Below are 9311 nucleotides of genomic sequence, written 5' to 3'. Positions count from 1 at the left end.
CTGCGACATTACCCAGATTCTCTCGTTTTTGCTACTCTAGATCACACACAACGTCGGACTGTATACAATCGATTGCTAATGGCAAAACAGAAGTGACCATGACAGTGAACTTAATACAGCTCTCACGGTCAGCAGTCAAAAATGCGGTGATCTTAATACATCGATCCAGACTTCTCACAAAAACGGAAATGAATCAACAAGTCATATCCGTTCTTTGAATTCTATCACAGATAATATTCTGGCGGGAGAGTAATGTAGCGAGTCTATCATTACAATTATTCAATCTCAAAAATCATTAGACAATGCCAACTTTCATCTATCAAAAGGTTCCTCAAGATTGATTCAAATTAGCAAGTCTTATATAATAGTGAATTGATGCTTAATTTTCGCAGTGGTAGTTACGCCACAATTCAAATAATAAAAATTAATTTTTAACACCGTTCTACTTACAAGATATATATTTTTAAAATGTTTCGAGGATTGTTCCTCGTAGAAAATAGTGATACAGTTTCAAAATGTTTCCTATGAGTAAAATTTATAGCCTGGTAGACAGAGCGCTGGACTCACATTCGTAAGAACGGGGTTTTTTCAAATTGCGTATTTGCTTTTTTCTCTATATCTTTTTATTGTGATATACCATCCATAAAATAATGTTTTTTACTTTTCAGCTTCGCACAAAGATTGGATTTAATTAATTATTTCAAATTGACAATTAATAAAGTGTAAGACAATATCGCCCCGAAAGCACTTAAGATTGTGCCGCGAGTGAAATAAACGATTCCGCAAGCCGACAATGCAGGGACGGGTCTTTCTTTAACCCTCCGAATGTGGTTTATCAAACACTTGTGCTTATCAGATTTCAACCTGGAATGTTGTGCAGTTTGCAAAAAGAGTGTCGAAGCATTCCTATTCTTCTCTGACTCCAATCTTACTTGAGAACAAGCAATTATGAGCGAGATCAACAAAAACAGGGCATTTAGGGCAACATAGAACTCATCTAAAATTTGATAAAGCCTCCCTGGAGTTTCACGAAGTACCATGAAGGCCAACTGGGCAAAGAGTATAACGGAGGTCGCTACCATAAACATCAATGAAGGGATGGAAAATACATCCTGGACGTCTTCAACAATATCCATCACTCTGAAAAAAGCTTGAAAAGCACGTTTAATTGAGTTAATAGAGCCTCCCCTCCGTAGACTTCTCAGTTTATCCTGGTAGAAACGAAACACCAGGCATACATGGTAGCAAATTGTGCAGTACGTAACAGCAAAAAGTCCCGTTGAAATCGGATGTAAAAGGCACAAGAAAAACTGCTTGAATATAAAGAAGACATGCAAGTAAGGTTGCTTTAAGTCCAACTCCGAGAAGTATATTAGTTCTCGTAAATAGTCATAGTTATGATAGGAGATGAAATGTACAAGAGTCATGACGTACATAAGAGTATTTGCAAGTATCGTGGCTATCGCAAAAGTACCAAATGGAAGGTTGTACGGATCTTTGATTGCTAGTACTTCAATAGCTTGATGTAAGCATTTTACGATTGATTTTATTCTTTTCTGCTTCCAATGAATGCTTAGCCACATAACTAATATAGTTGAATTGCTAATCATGTGAGAAACGAAAGGTTTCCAGACAAGTGGATTTCGATTTATTAGAAGAAGATCTGTGACGAAACTGTCAACATACATTATCAGGACACAGAAAGGGAAAAGATGTTTTAGAAAGTTTTTGTAGAACACATTTTTGCACCATGTGTTTTCAACGATATCAACACCGAAAACTCTAAACATTAATCCGAGTGATCTGCTGATTACACGATTACGAGCCATATTGTCCCAAAACGATACTTTTCAGGTATAAGGCAAGTTTCATTTATAATAAAATTTTTTTTAACATCGCGTGATTATCACAAAATGATTCTTAACGTTGATTATAAGTTTCTAGGGGTTGAAAGATCAGCAGATCTGTGTCAACGCAGACAACATATTTAATCAGGACGTAGAAATGATACAGATACTTTCGAAAAACTTTGTTGAGCATATTTTCGCATCAAGACTTTTTAATGATATCAAATAATCCAAGATATCTTAAGATTGCTCAGTCATAGTTGTCACTACAGAAACATTTCAAGAAGGAAAGTTTTCCCCACAAGAAAATTCGATTTGATATTATTTACGTGATTTACGCAAAGTGTTGACTTACGTTGACAAAATAGAAGAAATGCAAAGTTCACAGCAGAAATGAGCAGCATAAATGTTCAACTAATGATCATTTTTGTTTACTTGTTAAATTTCGAATTTGAAATAAATGGACGAGCCACAATCTTTATAATCAATAAAACACTACACAAACTTCACCAAGAGAAGCTATAAAGAACTACAAGTACATAAAAATTGATAGAATGGTACACTAATTTCATACACCTGTTTATATCGTCTCAAAAGTAATATTAGCAAATAAACGCAACATAAGTTTTATAGTTCTTTTTATTTTTATTTTCAGTATACCAAGTAATTAATTAGACAGAGGAATAAAGGCTATTTGGAGTTGCATGATACAAGATCTATTAAATAACATCAATTTATTTTTAGCGTGTTAAAATGTAATGCATTTGTTGGTTGTTTTCTTTCCTCAGGGCGTGTGCTAATTCCTACCTTCACAGAATTGAAGCTTGTCAAACAGATTAAACATTTATTCACATTAAGAGAAATGTTCATTTGAAACAGCCTTCTATGTTCGTGAAAAAAAATGAAAGAAATTAGAGATGGAATATAAAATGAACAAGGAATAATTTACTAAGTGCCGAGGAAAGCAAAAAAGAACTGTCTCACTCTTATTTTCGTGTTTGTTTATTCAATATTTCGAACGTAAATGGAATAAATAAAAAAGCTTTTTTAGCATTTTTATTCCGTTGTAACCGTTGTTGAACAGTCAACTCAATTTTTGGGTTTACAACTACTAATGTTCGACTACGTAGCCTTGTAATTTTAAGCCTAATCCAGAAAACAAAGGAACTCCTGGATCAAGTATTGGGAGAAATTTGCCTTGGTGGAGGACTTTTTGATGGAACTAACCAGCATTTGCGTGAAACCTCCCATGTTTAACCTTGGTGGCAAGGCGACTCTAACCAATGATCCGTCAACCACTGAGGATATTTTACTTCAACAATGTGGTCGGTGCGAGCCGGGTGCGGATTTCGTATCGATCAACCATAGCTAGATTTGAACCCGGTTCACCTAATTGGCTCTATTCATTAGTATTAACGTAAATGTTGTTGAAAATCTAAGAAATGCAGACAATGTCTTGCACTTTAAGGTTAAGTGCTGGTTCGTATTTACCTTGATATGTCAAGTAAGATTATTTTGTCCTGACATTCCCGGTTTTTGTGTGTGTTCAGAGCAAGCCGTTTTCAATGATACAAATGCGTATGATATGATAATTGATTAGAAGAATAATTTTTTACGTAACGAGTTACTTAAAAAATAAAATCATTAGTTCACTTTTAATTTTACTTTATTTAATAACCGACGTTGAACAGTAGACCCGATTCTGAGTTCACGTTTATCAATGTTCAACTCCATAGCCTTGAAATTTTAAACACAACTCAGAAGACAAAGAAACTCTTCGTTTAGCACAAGAAAGACTGAAACTTAGTTTACATTTTCCATAAGCAGTTAAAATGACTGGATTGTGCCTTATAATATAAAAAAGCATTTTGAGTTTACAATGATACAAATGCGTATCTTATAGTAATAGATTAAAAGAATTATTTTTTGTTTAGCTGCTTTTTATATTTATTAATCATGTTTCCAAAAATCGTCAAACTCAATAGTTCGAATTTAAGTTCATTAATTATATTCATTGGTTCAAATACAGCTTTAACTTCAGGATTCAATAGTTCAAACTTTTTGTAAATTCAGTCCTTTTATGAAAAAGAAACTCAACAATTTCACATTATATGGATGAATTCAAAGGTCATGCACTTATTCATTATTACTTTCAGCAAACGCTGTAACAACTCTTATCGGGTGGTGTTTTTGTAATTAAACTATAGTTGATTGGCCTGATTGATTAAGTCTAATCGATTGATTAGATGGTCAAAAATAATGTGATAAATTTAAGTTTAAGAAAGAAAACGCAACAGAGAATCTATTTCGTCACCAAGATTGAAACCTTAATAAAGGAACACATTTGTAGTTAAAATAGCAAAAATGTGTATAATTTAACATTTAATTAGTACTCAAATAACCATAAAACTCATTTTCATTTTAATATAAAGTTCTTAGGTACTTACGTGTTAACGCAACCAGGCCAAAATTCGCATAAATCGCCAAATTTGGCGACCCTACTTACGGCAGCCCTACGTGTTATACGTGGTTTTTCGTAAAGAAACAAAATAATAATAAATAATTTTGTTTTAATAATAATTTGATTATTTTTAATTAATAGTAATTTTGCTTTAATAATAATAATTTGTTTTAATAATAATAATTTTGTTTTAAATAATTTTAAAACAAAACAATATAAAAACTGTATTAAAAGTTATCTGTAATTAATAAATGTACATTTTCGTTTCACGTTTTAAGACTTTCATTCACCAAAAGAGCAACATCAACAATATTGCTAAGGATGCCTTTTATTTAGTTTCAAATATCAATGTTTCAAATATTTGAGATAAATTTAGTACTTCTGAAACTTAACACGTTATTTATTGGTAATGGTTTGCAATCGGTGAATCCCTCCTATGTTTGACGATTGGAAAATTAACCAATTTTTACGAAAATAAACTTATAACCAAACAACTAACGGTAAAGAAAAGTTGCTGTAAACCGAAGGTGACGTTGTTGAAAGCAAATACAGCAAAGAATACCACAGGAAACCAATATACTATATCCATTTTGTTAGCTCAAGTAGTTTGAGCTATTTTATTTATTTACTTAATTTTCTTGAATTCTTTTCCATTTAAATAAAAATCTTAAAAAAAAAAAAAAAAAAAAAAAAAAAAAAAAAAAAAAAAAAAACGAAAAAAAAGCCAATTGAACTTTTTGTTCTCCCTAATTGACCCATTTATGGCCTTTATTGGTGAAATGTAAAGGTACAGCTGAAATGGGTTTAAATAGACAAAAATGGGTTTAAAGTGGGTTGAAGTATATCGAAATAAATGTCTGCAAATTAGTTGAAATATGTCTTCCTTATTTCTTTAATAGTTTCGGACGGAAGGACTACGGCCACCTTATTGAAGATGGAATTGAGGAAGACGTCCGTTTTGGAGAGGGGAAATGGAAAGTCTGGATGACCCACACCCGAGTGAAGAAACCCACAGACGAGGAAGTGGTTGGAAATCTTTACTATCAAGAAATGTATAAGAATGTGATTACATGGCTTGAATGGCATGACTTCGAGTGGAGTCTTGATCATGAAGAAGTCTACGATCTTTTCTTTGAAAGGATTAACAAGAAACCGAAGGTGTGGAGAATAGAAGACGAGAGTTGGGCCACAAGAGCGAGACGCTGGGCACAGCGGAAGTTTGGTGGCAAGTCAAGCAAAGAAACAGATTTAGAAGATCCAGAGAAGGAGCCTTTTTTCAAGGAAGGTTAAAAGCGAAGCAAAATTCTGATGTAATTTCCAACATTTGAAAGCGAATTGGGGTTCTAATATAATTTTTATGATGTTTTTTAAAATAGGTTAGAGTAATGTTGATTTTACTTTTGAACGGGGCACACTTACTTATTCTTTTATCTTTCGATGAGCATCCTTCAATTTATGCAAACAGAGACAGATCTTTGGAATACAGAAGAAAAGAAAATGAAATTAAGGATAAATTAAAATTACGAATATGATTGCAAATCAGGTAAATGTTATCTAGGTATACAACCATAAGCTGGAAGAATTTCTTAGTTTCATTCATTTAGGTTGGTTGCCGAATCATTATTAAGGGAGTATGAACTGATGAAATTTTTTTTAATAGATTAAAAAAAGCTCAGATTAATGTTTCTACTTTAAACAATTTCTGGAAGAATTAAAATATCTCATTAAATTAATTATATAATAAATGTTAAATTACTTCAAACAAAATTGTTAGATGGGGCAAGTTTACTGAATATTTCGTCTGCTACACTAGAATCCTTCGAGACAAACAAATAGATACAGACATTTTAAATGTATAAGAAAATAAAATATAATTAAGGATCAATTGAAACAGGATTAAAATCTTAAAAATGATTGCAAGACAGGTAAATTGTATCTGGGAATGTAACCATAAGCTGGGAGACTTTCTTAGTTTCACTCATTTAGGTGCCAGAGTCTATATTAAGGGAATCGAAATTTTTTTTTACAGATTAAACAAAGTTCCTATTAGTTTTTCCACTTCTGGAGGAATTAAAACATGTCATTAAATTAATTACACAATAATGTTTAAGTACCGTCAGATGGGGTGACTTTGTGCAACGAGGGGTGACTTTGTGCAAACTGTCATTTTTTTCAATTTTTGCGTCGTGCCATCTAAGGGTATTTTTTTAAAGCTCGGTATCAACTGATTTGAGTAATCAACATAACGAACTAATCGTTTACAAAGAACTGGTAATGTAAACATCATCGTTCTTGAAAAATTGTGAGCTCAAGTTACAAACAGTTACAAATTTCTTAACGTCACAAAATCGGAGGCTGTAAAGTCTGCTCGGTTGAAGAAGTTCTTGTTATCCTGGCCAGGAAGGTAGGTTATACTTTAAAAGTCTTATCAATTGAGATAACAAATCATGCATAATTTTTTGTTTTTAATTATTATAATGTTAGTTATTTAATAATTAACATTTTGCACAAAGTCACCCCTCGTTGCACAAAGTCACCCCATCTGACGGTACTTCAAGCAGAATTGTTAGACGGTGCAAGTTTACTGAATCTTTCGTCTACTGACCAGTCTTCTTCAAGACAGGCAAATAATTACAAACATTACAAAAGAAAATGGAATTAAGGATAAATTAAAACATTAAGATGACAAAAATGAATACAAATCAGGTAAATGGTATCTAGGTATACAATCATAAGCTGGAAGAATGTCTTACTTTAACTTATTTAGTTTATTATTAAGGTTGTTATTAAAGTATTAAGAGCAGATGAAATTTTTTTAAACAGATTAAATAAAGCTCGGATTAAAGTTTTTCCACTTCTAACAACTATTAATGTTAAATTTCATCGCAGATGAATTGTTAGACGGCGCAAGTTTACTTAATCTTTCATTTACTTCAAGATAAGTATCCTTCAAGATAGGCAAACAATTACAGACATTTTGAATATTGAAGCTAAAGAAAATGTGATTAAAGATATACCAAAAGAAGACTAAAATTCAATACAAAACAGGCAAAGGATATCAACCTGGAAAATCATAAGATCAAAGAGGTTACTATTTTGATATATTTAGATACTAAAAGAACTAATCAAGAAGTTTTACGCAGATTAAATAAAGCCCGCGTTAGTTATTCAACTCTAAATAATTTTTGGACGAAAAAAATCATGCATAATTAAAAGTTTTTTACATTTAAATGCCTTTGAAAGATATTAAGAATATAATGACCTGAAATTAAAAAATTATTTTACGATGTGAACTATCGAAGATTAGAAAAGGAATTTAGAATAAGAACGCAGCTGATGAGAGATGAACAACTAATAATAAATTTAAAACAGTGAAGAAATCAAGCAATGAGGTGAAACTGTTTTTCACTTACAGCGTAAAGTGGGAGACCATTCTATAGGCTCGAATCTGGAATGACGTGATTTATGCAAGTAAGATCTTTCCTTTTTAATACACAAATAGGTAAATTTTAACTAACTTTCAAATATAATTTAAAAATAATTTTTAAAAAGTTTTAATTCTTGCAATGCGCATATTATAAATACTTCTTACAGCGTTAAGGGCGCATTCAGAAAATAAATTCTGCTAAAAGAAGGTGTTAAACTTAATTATTTGAACTGATGTTTAGAACAGATTTAGTCACAAAACAAATTTGAGTCATTACTCTAAATTGATCCATAAATAAACGTAAATACAAGCACCATTTCAAATATAAAATTTAAATACATTACAACAGTTTGGTTTAAAACATTTTTTTAATGCTGCTGATAGTGAGTCATTTTTTTATTGCTATCGTAAGCTGAGTCTTAGCATCCGCTTAAAGAAAACAGAAAGAAACGGCGTTTAGCGTTAAAAAAAACAAAAAACATCAGTATAAAGAATAACGAAAAGTGGTATTTTACTTTAAAAAGTCATCAGTGCAAGTTATGCCGGGGTTGACATTTAACTTTCTTTTTTTTTCCTTTAAAAAAAACCGATGTAGAGTTGGAAGTTAAAAAAATAAGTTTTCGACAATTGAAAAACACTATCACCCAAAAGTTGTATATGGCTTAGTGTATTACTCATGAATTTTCTTAAATTTTTTATGTGCCATCTTCATTTTCCTCAAAAGTCTTAAATGTTTGAATTTTTTTGAAATGCAATGAAATTTTGTAAACGAGTCACATTTTGATAATTTATCAAATAATCACACACAATACCAAATGAGATTCAAATCTGTGCTCCCGTTCTTAAGATAATTGCAAACAATCCAGACAGACTTCCTCTTTTTATAAATAGAGAAAACAGAAGAACTTTTCCTTTTCTCACAGAATCATCATTACGGAAGTTGCGCATCGAATTCCTTCGAAACAGAACGATTCGTTTCGGAATAGTCTTCCTTCAAAATTATTCATTTCCGTAATTATTTATTATTATTTGTATATTATGTTATATTGCTTATTTTATTATATTAATTATTATATTACATTATTTTGTTTATAATGTTTTTCTGGCCATTGAATTTTGTAAATTTTTAAGTTTATCAAATGAAAAAAGCGTTTTGTTCAATAAATATTTAAGACTTTCTGGCCTTCCTTAGACTTTCTAAATTGAGTTATTTAGATAGAGTGTTAAAGGTGTACCAAATAACACCGCTCTGTTTTGCATGAGTTTGATTCCTTCTTTGAACGATGAATGATTTCGTGGGAAAATTTAATATCAGAATTCGCTTCTTCCACCAAAATGACATAAAAAAGGCTTGGGAACCGTAAGATGCCCATAAGAAAGGACATTAAGAAGGCTTGGGAACCGTAAGATGCCCATAAGAAATGACATTAAGAAGGCTTGGGAACCGTAAGATGCCCATAAGAAATGATATTAAGAAGGCTTGGAAACCGCAAGATGCCCATAAGAAAGGACATTAAGAAGGCTTGGGAACCGTAAGATGCCCATAAGAAATGACATTAAAGTGGCTTGGGAACCG

The sequence above is a fragment of the Parasteatoda tepidariorum genome, chromosome 8 (assembly GCF_982258835.1).
Source record: "Parasteatoda tepidariorum strain Cologne lab strain chromosome 8, Ptep-v5.0, whole genome shotgun sequence".
NCBI lineage: Eukaryota > Metazoa > Arthropoda > Arachnida > Araneae > Theridiidae > Parasteatoda > Parasteatoda tepidariorum.
The sequence above is the reverse complement of the archived record's forward strand: the minus strand, read 5'-3'. Positions refer to the sequence as shown.